The sequence below is a fragment of the Canis aureus genome, chromosome 12, assembly GCF_053574225.1.
Source record: "Canis aureus isolate CA01 chromosome 12, VMU_Caureus_v.1.0, whole genome shotgun sequence".
Lineage (NCBI taxonomy): Eukaryota > Metazoa > Chordata > Mammalia > Carnivora > Canidae > Canis > Canis aureus.
The window spans coordinates 2,911,178-2,926,429 of NC_135622.1; the positions used below are offsets into that span (position 1 = coordinate 2,911,178).

The following is a 15,252-nucleotide window of genomic DNA, read 5'->3' on the forward strand; positions in this document are numbered from 1 at the left end:
ATCCTTTTGCCAGGGAGTGAGGCCTAGAATCAGATAATTAGTCATACTCAGTTAGGGTGACGGATGGAGATTGAATTTCCTGAGTAACAGCATGACATTTCTTTAATGTCACAAGGCTTAAGTCACTTCTCTGATTACCCAAGAATAGGACAGGAGCTTGCCTAGTGGCTGGAGACAGTTTGAGAAGGAGGAAGTGCCCAGCAGGTCCGAGTAGGAAGAATCCAATCCCACTTACCAGAAGTGCAAGCAGGACCTCAGGAGAGGAGGCTGAGCACAGGTGCAAGGACAGCCTCTCCTAGAAACCTTCTAAGGCCCCCAGCCTGCCATAGACACTTGGTCTGGCCCTGATTACCTCCTCCCAGGGAATTCCTTACCCACTTCTCCCACCTGCACTTCCTCCAGGGATTTGCCTTACTGATCTGTTTTGATGGAAAATACCACCAGATAATACAGCATTCTGGGTCCCTGTCTCACTAAGTGGACTCCATCTATTTAAGGTGTTGGCTCAAACTCAAGGACTCAAAATCTCTAAAAAATAGAATAAATCTGAGGTGCTTTTTGCTGACTGAGAGTTGTAAGAAACATTGAGGAAAGAGGAGGAGGAGAGGAAATATGAGTTTGGGCCATGCCTGGAAAAATATGAGCATCACCTTTGCTGCTTTACTGTTACTGGTTGAGCACTAAGATCTGACACTGCTATGGGCACTCCCTAGTGCTGAGGTCACTCTTTATGCCCCCTATTTCATTGTAAATTTATTTATTTATTTATTTATTTATTTATTTATTTATTTATTTATGAGAGACATAGAGAGAGAGAGAGAGGCAGAGACGCAGGCAGAGGGAGAAGCAGGCTCCATGCAAGGAGCCCGACATGGGACTTGATCCCGGGTCTCCTGGGCCAAAGGCAGGTGCTAAACCGCTGAGCCACCCAGGCTGTCCCTCATTGTAAATTTATAGCCCCCAGAAGGCAAATGTCATTATTACTGTTTTGTGGATAAAAAAGTGAGGCTGGGAAAGATCATGTAGCTAGTAGACAGCAGAGACGGGACTGGAACTCAGTTCTGGATGGTTCAGAGAACCCAAACATCTGAGAGAGAAGTCAAAAGTCTCCGCACAGAAGTCCCCAACCCCATGCCCCACTAGGTAATGCCTGTGATTTTCCCAACCCAGCTGGGACTGTTTGCAATGTATTGTGAGGCTTTCCCTTGAGCACGAAGGACAAGAATGCAAATGGTCACCCACAGACTCACTGCCCCTGAACTGCCCCCCCTCCCAGGAATCGGCTGCTGGTGAGTATTAGTGGTGGGCAAGAGAGGATGGGGTAGCATTAGCTTCTGGGGTACAGTTGCCAGGTAAAATACAGGACACCCAGTTCAATTTGAATTTCAGGTAAACATAATTTTCTAGAATTCTATTTAAAATCAATTAGCAGTGTATTATTAGTGCCAGAGGTAGAGTTTAGTGATTCATCAGTTGCGTGTAACATCCAGTGCTCATCACATCACGTGATCCCCTTAATCAGAAGTTTTTTAGTAAGAGTACATCTCAAGTGTTGCACAAGACTTGTCTATAGTACTGAATTACTTGCTAATATCCTATTTGAATTAAACTGAGCAGGCTGTATTTTTATTTGCTAAAGCTAGCAATTTACTCATGGAGCCATTTAGATGGCAGGAAGGAGCCCTGATCCTCCACTTGGCCTCATAATTCCTACCATGGAGAAGGCAGGACTGCTCTGGGAAGCTGGTCTACCTTTGTACCAATGTCTCAAACCTCAGGGTATAGTCCCACTAAAGGCATTGATGTACTCATTTTTGTCATTACCACAGCAAGAGTGTAAGGCTGCCTCAGAAACAATAGAAACATCTAGAAGTACTTTCCAAAACATTTTCAAACCCCTTGCCTTATTTAATTATCATGGCAATCCTGTCAGGTAGTATAAATAAGATTTTACAGTTTGAAAAAGTAGCTCCAAAGAAGTTAACTGACTTGTTCAACAACATGCAGCAAGCAGGGGTGGAGCTGGGGCAGGGGCCCTGGTCCAGGGGTCCTCTCCACTGCATCACAGTGGCCAGATTCTCTGTGGCAGACAAGCAACTGTTGCTAAGTGGGACCATGATTCAAGATCTTTCCTGAACTTTCTGTCATATGTGGCTCAGTTTTTAGGGTAAGCCTCACTTAAAGGTTAGCCCGTCCCTTAATTTCCTGTCCTGGCCGGGCCTCAGCCCCCTCTCCCTATAAGCCTATCAACTTAAAAAATATAACATTCTTTAAAAAAAAGTAACAATCTGGGCTCTAGATTCCATGTTCTGCATTCCACCTTTGCCTCACTTCTGGGCTCCCACTACCACTATGCTCACCTAGACGCAAGCTCTCCAGAGGGGAAAGAAGCAGCAAAGACAGATTTGGCATGGACACAAGGAAGGCATTCTCATATCCCTGGCATTTAGAAGACATCAGTATATGTGTGCTCCCTACGAATGGAGTGATAACACTCTTCCTTCATACCTCAGGCACCCACATGACTTTTCTAGAATGAACTTTACTCCTCATTTTCCCAGTCTGCTCATTGGCCTCCTGCTTGGTCAATAAACAACTCCTGCTTAGTTTTGGGAACTCTCTCTAGTGATACAACTCTTAGAGGATGCTCTAGGGGTAGCTGGGATAGATAGCCAAACACAGCTAGCCTTGAAGAGGTGGTGACCTCTAAGTCATGAATCCAGCTCATATGCATCCAACACAAACTTTCCAAAATCCTGGCACTCAACATTCTCTTTAGCCACATTATCTCCGTTTTATAGAGGGGGAAACGGACTCAGCCCAAGGTCATACAGGGGCTAATGTCAAATGCAGGGCTAGATAAAAAAATCAGGGCCCCTGACTTCACAGCTTTTTTCAGCCAACTGAAGTGCCTGAGCAACTAGGCTTCTTCCAGCAGAGGCTCTGTTAATGACAGAAGTAGGAAGCTGGCAGTCTGCCTCCTCCTGTCCTACCTACCTATTCTCTTTCCTCCTTGGCACTCAGTGTCATCCTTCCCACGGAGCCTGTCTCCCTCCTTCCTCTAAGGAAACCTAACCAGTCCCTTGCCACCACGCTGCTAGGCATGGGTGCAGTTGTATTAGTCACTCAACTTATAAAAACCTCTGAATACAAGTTTTCACAATACTCTTTGAAGAAAACTAATTGTATGATAAATTTTATAAATGACAAAGTTAGTTGTAATGGTGGATGAATCTGGAATCCAGAAAATGGGGCTGACCCAAATCTCTTACATCTGTAATGGCTGATTTCTAGACACCTCAGCTGGCTGGGGAGTGGATCATTCTTTCAAAGGAAGAGGGGAGGCTTGTTGGCACCCCTCAAACCAGTCTATAAAAACAACCATCTAAGGGAAGGTGGGCGCTGAGAAACTAAGCAGACCACTGACTTCTCCCCACCATTCAGCCTTAGGTCCTGGCACTGTTGCCTGGCAAGTTCTGAGTCCTGCATCCTATCTTTCATCCTCAAAGGGCCAACCAGGAAACCAGGCTCTGCATCTTGCCTCCCTAGGGAACAGACACCTGAGAGCAGGTACATGCCGTGAATATACATCAGGGAGGGGAGGGCACAGGCAGACTCATTTCTGAAGGTGAGTCAAAGCTTGAGAAACCCCAACCCCACCCTTCAGACAAATAGTGGGGTGACAGATAACAGAGATCTGACCCTGGGAGGGGACTCTGGCAGAGACGATGCTAATCACTTAGCTATCAATCTAGACACATCTCCTCCAGGGCACTTTTGGGGAAAAGAAGGGTTGTTGATGGCTCCATCTGGACACAAATGGAACGCATTTATTATGCTATCTCTAAGGATGAAACAAGGAAAGGAAAAAAAAGGAGATCTCTGATTTACCCATGAGAGGCTTTTAGGATGTGCTTGACAGAGAGGACAGTGGAGTTTGGGGCTGCCAATACTCCTGTATTTCAGCTGCCTATTTAGTAAAATGGACATTGAAAACTGAGCAAATCACCTTTCATTTGAAAAATCATAATCATGTCATATTTGCTTCATCTTGAGTTCTGGTACATACTTAACCAGCAGTCACAGTTTAGGATATTTCTGTTTCGAGTTCATTTCTCCATGAATTACTTGACGATCTGTCAACAAAAACTTTAGAAGATGCTACTTAAAGAGACTTTGTGACCTTTTTAAATGTGAGAAATTCATTTGATGCATGAATCATTTCAGCCTCTAATTTTTATGCTGGCAAATAAGATGCTCAGTTACTGATGATCAGTGTTCTGTGAAGTAGTATTGAAAGCAGTCCAAAAGGCAGAGAAAGAAAGGATAAGGTTCCAGAAATATGTGAGCAATAAATCTCCCCCTTCCACCCCTCCATGACACTTTCCTGTAAGACCCCTGACATAATTCTATAAGACATATTTCTGTAAGTCCTAGGAGCTTGATAAACGGGGAAATGAAGTCCTGGATGGTGAAAGGCTAGTTCTGACAGGACACCCACAGACTGTCACCTGTGGAAACTGAAGACTGGCTGTGGAAGGGGAGGGGTGTGTGAGCAAAGTGCCTGCCTCTGGAAAGATGGCCAAGGTTGTCTTGGAAGTCAAGTGGAGTGGAAGCACTCGTCGTCCTCTCCTCTGACATGACATAGTGTGGTTAGAGGCAAGGGAGGGAGCCTAAGGAGTTAAGACACTGCTCTACTAATACCCCTCACTAGCTGTGAGGCCTTAGACATGCCCCTTAACTTTTCTCAGCCTCAGTTTTCTTGTTTTCCAATATGTGGAGACTGACTACAATTTCCTCAAAGATTCCATTGAGCCTTCATTCTGTAAATACATGATTTGGGTCTGGGAAGCAGCTGAGTTCATCCTTGGAGGATTAATTGTGAGTAGAGGACAAGGATGCTGCATATGGGCTTAGCTGAAGAGTGCCATGTTGGTCAGAGGCATCTGCTGTGAGAGAGATAAGTGGCCATGAGGATATAGTCAGTTAACCTTGGTTAGCCTGAAGCAGGGAGAGAGATGCTAGCACCTATGAGTGAGAACGACTAACATACTTGAAGAAGGAGAGAGGGTATGAACTCTTTGAAAATCCTGCACAAGCTGACACCACCTATGATTCCTACCTTGGCTCCCACCTTCTCTTAACTCAATCCCAGACAAGAGCATTGCTATTCCCAAAACTCACCTCATGCTTTCTTGCCTCAAATCATTCGATCTGCAATGGTGCACCAGTGAAATTCAAGGTAATCTTTAGGAAGCATTACTTTCTCTGTGACCTCTTTCCTAATTCTTTCCCAAAAGGTGTGTTTTCCTCTTCTGCTCACACCTACAGCTTTTTATTTGTATGTACTATGAACACTTTTTATGTAATGCTTTGACTTGAAAACATATAAATTATATACTAATCTTAGCATCACATGTACATTCCCTGATGGAAGGAGCTGTTTCAATCTCATCATATATGCATGTGTTTTACTATCTACTCCCCCCATACTAGCCAAACAAATATTATATCCACTCTATGAATATGGAAAGATAAATGAATGCCTAAATGAATGAGTGAATGATTTAGCAATGAATGAGTTGAACTGAATGACAAACCCACAGTTAGACATTGTGACTTTAGAGTCAGAATTGATGAAGTCTCAAGATGCTTTGTGAACTAGTACATCTTTTCAAGTTCAGGATGGTGCTTGTCTAAGTCGCTCTTTTTGTTTATCTGACCACATGCATTATCTTTGAAGACCTAAGCTGACATCATCCACACCTGCAAGAGGCCCAGATACCTGTGTGTGTGTGTGTGTGTGTGTGTGTGTGTGTGTTCATGGAGGACTTCTTTATAGCCAGCCAAATTGCAAGCTTCCCAGGGGCAGGAAGGATATTGAGGACAGAAGTTCTACCCTGGTAAGATCTGATACACTAGCTAGTTGGTGAGTGGGTGGTCCAATTACTAAAGGATGCTGTTGAGTAAGTGAGCCAGAAAGTGAGTGAAAGAGAAGGGTGAGTAAGTAAGCTAACAAACTAGCTTACTGCCTAGGTAGTACAACTGACTAGGGGTATGGTTGAGTAGTTGACCAGTTGATTTCTTGATCATTTGGCTGACTGTCTGATGATGGCTAATTTGAAAGGCAAATCCTGGTACAGTATAGCAAAGAAAGTCCCCTTGGGGACATGAGGCTAATGGTATAGAACAACAAAAAAAAAATGCTCTGGATAGGAGTCCCTAAGAAATGTATCCTATAAATTGAACAAGTATCTCTTAATTTGCTTTCTTTCACTTAGGAGTTCATTATGATTTCCATCTCTAGTCAATTGAACTTACTGGACATCACCTCAAGTGAAGACCAGACAGAGGCAATCAAAGTGGAACAGTAGCTCTCTTCCCAGGCAGAATGCAGTTGGGGCAAAAGGACATTTCCATTTATGGCACTGCTCACTGAGGAACCTGATTATTCCTTCAGCCTTGGGTCCTGGGGTTGGGAAGTTGGGACTCAGATCATCCTCTGGCCAGAGAAAGGGGCCTCTCTGATGGTGGCTGAGATAGGGAACCAAACCAAACAGACAAATTAGCAGCTACCACAAGTTGGGGCAGTTTGTCTGGTTGGTACCCTGCTCTCTGACCAGAGAGAACTTCCTTGAGGAAGTGGTTGCAGAAGGCAGCAAACAAGGGTTAGCAGCCTCAGCTCAGACAGTGCCTGGCAATGACTGACACCCCCAGGTAGGTCCAGGGCTCACAGAGCTCTGAGCTATGATTGGCCTTGCACACACTCAGTAGACTGAAATACAAGTATATCACTCCATCATAGCCATCCCTCTAGAGTGGGATGGAGGGGAAGGGATGGGACAGTACCTGATATTCATAGTATCTAAGCCACTCCATGCCCACACTCTTCAGTGATTTCTCACAGGCATCAGGATTAAGTCCATAGTGGTTGATATGATTTCAAAAGGCCTTCATGCTCTGAACCCCTGGCAAGGCTTCCAGTCTCATCTCTCCCATTACCTCATCTCCCCTTCTCTCTGTACAAGTGCTCTACTGTTCCAGCCATAAGACTTGATGAACTATTTACAGGTTGTTTTCTTAATAATGTGCTGTTTTCTCATTCTCCTACTGCCAATAAGCCACTCCTTCTACTTGGAATGCCTATCCCTAATTTGTGCCTGACTAATCTTAAAATCTCAGACACTAGTTTGTTCTTCCCTGAGTATCCCTTATTCTGTCACCTTGGCCACCTTTGGTGTCAGTCCTGTCCTAACATCTACTCTGCAGTGTGGGGATATAATATCCCTTAGTCTGTCCTGTATTAGTTACGAGCCCTTTGAGGGCAGGAACATTCCCTACTTTCCTTCAACTCCCATTTGTAGTAGTATGGTACCTCATTCATAATGGATACCTGATGACTGTGTGTTCAGGCAAACAGTATGTGGTCAATCCAGGGTGTACAGAGATGTAGGCTCTTCCACTGTGTGCCTGGGAAGGGCACCAACAAGCTCAGACTGATGCGGCAGAGCCCAGTCCTTCCACATCATCAGGGCTGACCCTCCCTGGTGCCTTTCACAGCTTTGCTGAGGCATGTCAAGCATGCCTTCCATGTGCTTTGTTTACAGCCACACTTTCTTCCTCTCTGGCTCATGAGCCTGTGAAGAGCAAGAATCTATTTTTCTCCATCTTGGTTTCTTCCTCTGATGCAGGGCCTTAGTCATCCTTTGCATATAGGAGAACTTGATAAAGGTTGGTTAGCTTTTCTAGGATGATCTTCACAAATCAGAAGAAAACACTGGCATCAGTAATTCCAAAGGGTAGATATCCAAGAATCACTTTATGTGGGTGAAGCAGATTGTACTGTGTTCATAAAGATTTTGCTGCCTCTGCTCATTTCCCCCAGGGAGAATACTACCTTGCCTGTTGGTGATGGAAGCTGTGGCCATGGGACTTGCTTTTCTCATACAGTGTAAATTTTAGGAGCTGTAGTTCAGTACACTACCTTGCCCCTCTGCCATAAGGATTGACCATGTTCCAGAACAAGGCTGCATCCCAAAGTCAAATTAATGTGCAGCAGGGCTATGGCTGACCCTTAGTAGACACTGAAGGTGAGGGAGATGTAAAATTTTGTTGTTTTGAGCCCATGAGATTGAGGGCTCATTGGTTATTGAAGTATGACTTAGCCTATCCTGACCCATACACTTGGATGTGCAGGAGATGACTTCTTCCTCTTAAGGAGATTCTTCTGCTTGACTCTGTCCAAAGGGAAAGTAAATACTGAAGTTCAGTGTATACTAACTGGTAGCTAACACCATGACTCAGATGTGTGTGTATGTGTATGTGTGTGTGGTGTGTAGTGTGTGTCCCCACATGTGCATGTCCAAATGTGACTGCAGAGATACAATGGAAAAGAAGGGAAAGAGGGGCATCTGGGTGGCTCACTTGGTTAAGTGTCTACCTTCAGCTTAAGTCATGATCCCAGAGTCCTGGGATCCAGCCCCACATCAGGCTCTCTGTTCAGCAGCGAGTCTCCTTCTCCCTCTCCCTCTGCCCCTCCTCCCTGCTTGTGCTTTCTCTGTCAAATAGTCTGCTTATGGGCAACTGATATTTTCCCACAAATGACTTACAATCTACAGTTGGGAAACAAAATAAACCATCTCTTCTCTCACTCTAGCCACAGAACATTGTGCCAAATCACATCACAAATCAGCCCCTAAGTAGTTGGGGCAGAGTGCCACCTGCTGGGCATGCCCAGGCAGTGCAATTGTTTTCAATTTCAAAGGATTATCTCCCAAACTGGTTACAGACCCAGAGGCAGGGAGGCCTCAGATGCAGAGGCCCTAGTGATTCCTCCTCCTCACTTTACAGGCAAAAATCTAAGGACCTCAGAAGGGACTCTTCTCACCCCAACAGCCTCCTAAGCTGGATCATGTTATCCTCAGAAGAAGGGATCATCTACTTCTGGAGTCAGTGCCTTTCCAAGTTTCCCTTGCTGGCTCAAGATGGTGGTGTGGTTTGACAACGACAAAACGATGTGAGTCAATGCATAGGAAATGAGAAAGGATTCAGTGGGGTTCAGAAAAGCCAACCTGAATGGAAAGCAATAGACGCTCTCCTTGCAAAGGCTTCTATTTACTGAACAGCAACTACATAAAATGCAAGGGTCTCTACACTGTTGTCCCCAATCCCTTCAGGAGGAGAAGCACCACTGGTATTTGGCCATTGAGGAGACTGAAACCTAGAGAGGTTAAGTAATTTGTCCCAAGTCATGTAGCTGATTAATGGTTGGACCAGAATCCAAGCCTACACATCAGTCTGGTTCTAAAAGTCAACTCTACATGGCATCACATTGCCTCTTCTCAAACCATATGTCCCCCATGCTTTCTCAACCCTCTAGGACAGACCACGTGAACAGGCATGGCACAGACCACACAGGCCACACTCTGCAGTTCTTCTAAGGAGTCAGTTGATTGCAGCATGAGGAGTTGCTGAGCAGACACAGACACAATATTTCGAAGAGTACAGCATAGTTTGTGGGGGACCTAGCAACCTAGCAAAGCCAAACCCTGTGTTTGGTGAACGAACAATGTGGGGCAAGAAGACAATTGACCAGATGTGACACAATGGAGTGTGACAATCCCTAGGCCCCCAAATGCAGCACACTAGGGAAGCTATAGGATATTTTAGTCTTTCCTGGGGATTCACCAAAAGCATTTGGGCAAGGTGATATCTGAGTATAGACCCCTGCCATCATTTCCCTACTCTAACAAATCACTGTAACTGAATGAGGAGGGAAGACGTTGTGAAGCACAGGCTTCACTTGTGGAAAGCTTTCATATGCTGGTGGCTGGTGAGGCTGTGGGGGCCTCTGCCACATGGAAACAGGGCAGAGGTAGCCAGGGAGGCACCCTGGTACCTGGAACAAGGAGCTGAGAACACAAGCTGAGAATGAGTGAACCAACCTTATTGACTATATAATCTGGTGGCATACCATCCTGGTGTCTGTTCACCTTTGGTTGTAATCAAGCTATTAGCACAGTCCTGCCAAAAGGCTGCTCTGGCTTCATTTTAGTAAGGAGGAGGCCACAATTAGCAAGGGTTCTCCAAATTGGTGGTGAATCTTGAGATGCAAGAATTTGGCTGAAGGTCCATATGTTCTGTCTCAGGCATTATTCCCATTGGTGACCCTACAGAACTGTCTCTGTTACCACTCAGCTCCTACTCTTCTTCCTGCAAAAAACTTCTTCTGGCCCCTAGACCTAGGGCAGAGCCCCCCCCCCGCCCCCCCGGCCCATTTTCCAAGTAGGAGAAGCCTGAGTTTGGACAGCATATGCTTATTTGTTGGCACTTGCAAGTGTCCTGAGTGCATGCCTGGCCTTGCTCACCTCCTTACAAGGTTACCATTCTTGCTGTTGGACTCTCTCCTATTACTTTCCCTTTTCATGCTACCTGCCCCACAACCACAGGTTACCAGCCCCTGGGGATAGCAAAGCCATCACTGTTCTGTTAACTATCCCCAGTCTGTCCTAAGGAGTATTAAAATCATTGTCTTTAGAATCAAGATTCTACTTTTAAAACTTCCCACAGGGGGCCATCACAATATAAGACATGAAGGGAGACCCGCAGGAAACTTTTGTAAGATGATGGTGACTGATGACACTCTCCTGTCTGTCCATGAAGAGAATAGCGTGTGTGTGCGTGTATGTGTGTGTGCAGACATGTACATGCTCAAGTGCACATACACACAGTTTGTCTGCAGGGAGCCAAGACACAAGCCACCATCCTGACCCAATCTCATGTAACGAATAAAATAAAAATATTCAGTGAAGGCTTGAACTTGTGGCTGTCAGTGGTTAATTGGTTTTAACATGACAACTCCATCTCTTGCCCTGCTCCCAACACAGAACTCTAGCTCCATGCACACTTACCTTGCTATTTACTTTTTGCTTCCTCCAGGCCATTATAAGCAAGAAAAGGGGCTCCTGGCCAGTTCTGTAGAGGCCAGAAGTAGTAGCTTAGCACCCCATGAGATGTCACCCATCTTCTCTTCCACAACATACCATACCATGTGAAATGCAAATGAGAACAGCTCAGCCCTTGTTTACCCTGGAGTAGTTTTTAGCCCAACCATCAAGGGAAAGTGGAATGAGTAAAAAAGATGGGCTTACATGAAAGATAGATGTATATTTGAATCTCAGCTCTACAGGTACTAGCTGTGTAGTCTTGGGCCAAGTTTGTTACCTCCTTGGGTCTCATTTTCCTCTTTAGCAAAATAAGAATTGTTATTTTTTATGGTAGTAATGAATATTAGTAGGATAAGGGTTAAAATTCTAGTATAGTGACTTGCTTGTAGAAGTAACTCCTTTTAAATATATATATGTGTATATATATGTAAATGTGTATATAGATATATAAATCTAAAACTGGCAGTAGATTGTGTGTGCTATTGATTCCCTGAAGGGAGGCAGGTTGGTCCTAAGGCTGAGAGATCTTAAAATATAGATGTGGATTTTAGCTAAGCTTGCTCTGAGCCTCTACGACAAAGCCATACAAAATGTTGTGGTACCTAGGTGGCCCCACCCCGTCCCTACCTCTAAGAGCTTTCCGTGACTGCGATTACTTAGGGAATGAGGAGATTAAATAAGGATTGGAGTGGCCGAGTCATATTCTGGTGAGTCAGGATGGGAAGAGAAAGAATCTAGCAAGCCCAAGGTGGCCTTGTGCAGGTTAGGAAATTGAGACTAGGGAAAGGAAATAACTTGCCCAGGATCACACAGGCAGAACTCAGGTCTCATGAAGCTGTAGTGCCATCTAAAACCTATTGATGGTGAACCTCATGGTCCCATCAGCCCTTGGGGAGAGAGGACGCTCAAGCCAAAGGGCTGCCTGGAGGGCTGAGAACAGGAAGAATGGTTGCCTTTTTAGTTTCATCAAAGAGCAGGATGGGATCAGTCAGTCTGATAGCTGGCATAAATATTCCAGAAGAGGGGACTAAGTGCCAGGAATCAGGAGTCGGGTGTCAACAATGACTGTTCTCTGACCCCGGGCAGGACCTCCAGGTGACAGTAGTCCTTCACACACATACAGACACACACAAACACACACATACAGGCCCAGATGGCACCACAGTGACCCAGGAGGAGATTCAGCAGATTCAGATACAGGCCAGTGCCAGGAGTCCGTGATTCCCCCTCAGGAATGCCAGACAGCAAGCACACATGTACAAACATGCAGGAGAAGGGAGGGCAGGCCACACTGGACCCACCCACGGGCAGGGTTCCCACTAAAGGATCCTTGGTGGCTTGAGCTGGAGCCTCACTGCTGAAATCCATCACCAGCCTGGAAACCCCTGGGCCAGAAATCCCCTGGAACCGAGGCCAGGAACTGGCAGCTGAGAGATGTCTTCATCTTCCCAGAAAGCCTGTGGAGGAGGGGAAGGGCAGACCACTGTTGACTGTCTGCTTGAATTTCTAATTTGGGCCTGGAAGTTTGAGCAGCCCTCATTTTACAGTTTAGAAAAGTTAAGTTGTCCAAAGTTACTCAGTGACAAACAGAAGAAGGAATTTGAACCCAGGTCTCTCAGGCTTCGAGGTGGGTGGGTGTTCTTTTTCTTGTGCCACATCACCTTTCAGGGGATTTCTTTATTTGAAATATATAGCTCTATTCTTCTCTGAGGAAGACACACCTCTGTTCAAGCCCCAGCATCAGCCCCCCTGTCCCGAGGGTCAGATATCCCAGCTGGAATGTGGCAGAGGCCTGGAGAAAGCTAAGAGGATAAGCTGCAGGGACATGAGAACAAAGGCTGGACTCCATGCTCTGGTGCCATCACATGAGTGAGAGTGACACCATGAGTGTGTGTGTCTGTGCATTTGGGTGCCTGTGAGTGTGTGTCAGTGTGTGGCCACCTCTGTGTGATTGATAACATGTGATTAAGTGTTAGTATGTGATGATTTGTGACCTCATGTGTGGCTCATGAATATATGTGTGTGGGAATATGTGCATGGGTGTGCAAGCATGAGTGAGTGTGCAACAGTAAGTATGTACAGGGTTGATATTCAGCAGATATACTCCAGCATACACAGGTGCTGCTGACTCCATGGTTGAAGTATTTTCTTTAATTTTTTAAAAGATTTTATTTATTTATTCATGAGAGATACAGAGAGAGGCCAAGACACAGGCAGAGGGAGAAGCAGGTTCCATGCAGGGAGCCTGATGTGGGACTGGATCCCGGGAATCCAGGATCACACCCTGACCCAAAGGCAGATGCTCAACTGCTGACCCACCCAGGCATCCCATGAAGTATTAAAACCACTTCTGTAGCAGGTAACAAACAGCCACCATACCAACTCCTCTGCCCACCAGAGCTCCTGCCACCATCTGAGTGACCCACAGAGTCCTCTGCACCATTGCGAAACTAGGCAGCCCATAACCTGTCACATCAGGCCTTCCAGAATGCTGCTCCAACTTCTGCTTTCAATGCTCAACGTCAGGCTACAAAGTTGTAGAATGTACTTTGAATAAGAATTCACTGTATGTAATTTATGTTAGTGTGTGAACATACATGAGGCAAACAAGTGTGACTGTGAGGAGGTTTGTAAACATGCTGACTTCCCCTCCCTGATGGTTTGATGGGTTTAAGTTTTGGAAAGACAGGATCCAGTCTTTACGCTTCTTCTAGCTACAGGCACGGTCAGAGCACTTGCTGTGTCACAAAGTAGACAGAGTCCTGAGTTTCATCTCAGGTCCATCGTCTACAAGGTGTTTTTACTGCACGCATGGAGGGAGCTCCTCTGAACCTCAGTCCTCTATCCCTGATAGGAATAGCCATATCTACTTCAGTACGGTGGTATCGACATGTGTGAGGTTGGCAGACGTGTGTCAGTCAAGACTTTACCCCTGCACATGCTTCCTCAGCTTCTCAGCCTCCCTTCCTGCTTCCAGAGAGCCTGACCTGCTCACAGAGACAGGGCTGACTGTCTAAATGATAGCTGAGAATCACTGTGAGCTAGAGCTGCCAGGATTACCTCAAGGGCAGGATCCACTGTGGGCAGGTGTTAAAACAGGGAAGATTCTGGAAGTAAAGGGCAACCACCAAATGGGATACTTATGCCCTAAACTAAATCTTGTTTCCCCCTGTGAATACCCACTCATCCTTTGCTCTACTTTATTGGTCCTTGATCCTGAAATTCACCCTTCCCCTTTACACCTAAAGGTCTGGAGCTCACATCCTTCACTGTGTGGGAATAAGCAAAAAGTGCTTCCTGTAGGTTTGCTGAGCAGTCAGAACTGGAGAATAATAAATATTAGCAACAGCTAATATTTATTTAGCAAATACTTGCTCACTGTTTGTTTACATTCTCAACGAACACCTCCCCCTTCCACCCCACCCCAAAAAGCAGTTAATCTTCACCCCCACCACAGAGATAAGAAAAGTGGGCCTAGGAAAGTTCTGTAACTCACTGCAAATCACACAGTGGAAATGGAGTGGTTCTGGGATCCAGACCCAGTATGACGGGAACAACAACAACAAAAAAATCGCCAAGATGGTCCACACACAAGCACATGTACATTTGTGCTAATTATGGTAATTAGTAAAGAGAAAATTAAATGAAGCCCAGAGAGGCAAAATTCAATCCCATGTTACACTGGGGAGTGAGGGAGGGTAAGGAAAGAGGGGTAAAAGCCCAAATGAGAGAGCTGTAGGGGAAGGTGATGTATGGGGGTGAGGACACGTCTGTGGACTGTGCTGAATGGCAGCTCCAAATGTGGGGCTGTAACAAGTTTTCATTTTCAAAGTATTCTCATTCTCTGTCTCTGAATCTCAAGGTGTGAGGCGTCTGCCGAATGTATCGCCCAAGTCATCCTTTATTTGGATATCACCCTATCTAAATGTTTTTTGTTTCATGGGGGTCTTCTTCCAGGGATTGTTGGACCCAGACACCCTGAGCTGGTTCCTCTGTTTTTATAGCATCCCTCACCTTCTGCACAAACAAGAAGGAAGGTGCTTTCTGAGGCTGCACAGATGGATTGACAGGGTGGTAGGGGATTAGATGGATGAGGACTAGAACAAAGGAGTAGAGACAGCTGAAAGACACAGGAGGCGTCTGATGGAGAAAGAGGAGCCCAGCCATGCAGGGAAGCGATGCTCAAAGCTCTGGTCTTTAGTTAGCTCTGTGTTCTCCAGGATTTGAAATATGTGTTGGGGATAATCCAGACATTTAACTCATAATATTTTCCTCTCTGCCTCCTTTTGGATACTTCTGCTGACTC

The 15,252-nt window shown here is 45.6% G+C and overlaps 1 protein-coding gene and 1 long non-coding RNA gene across 3 annotated transcripts in view; one reads left to right on the plus strand and one right to left on the minus strand.

Moving 5' to 3' along the window:
• LOC144324801 (cornifin-A) overlaps window positions 1-2,233 on the minus strand; it is a 28,835-nt gene extending 26,602 nt beyond the window's left edge. The window contains exon 1 of the mRNA XM_077916195.1: window positions 1,990-2,233. The gene's annotated coding sequence lies outside the window, so the exon portion shown is untranslated. The remainder of the gene's footprint in view (window positions 1-1,989) is intronic.
• On the plus strand, window positions 2,075-10,810 carry LOC144324802 (uncharacterized). Of its 2 annotated transcripts, none has more exons than XR_013390227.1 (4): window positions 2,075-2,167; window positions 3,445-3,628; window positions 8,851-9,016; window positions 10,570-10,810. It is a non-coding gene; the product is annotated as an uncharacterized LOC144324802 (long non-coding RNA). The 2 variants fall into 2 exon arrangements; XR_013390226.1 differs by having other exon boundaries at window positions 3,445-3,570.
• The last annotated feature ends 4,442 nt before the right edge of the window (window positions 10,811-15,252 follow it).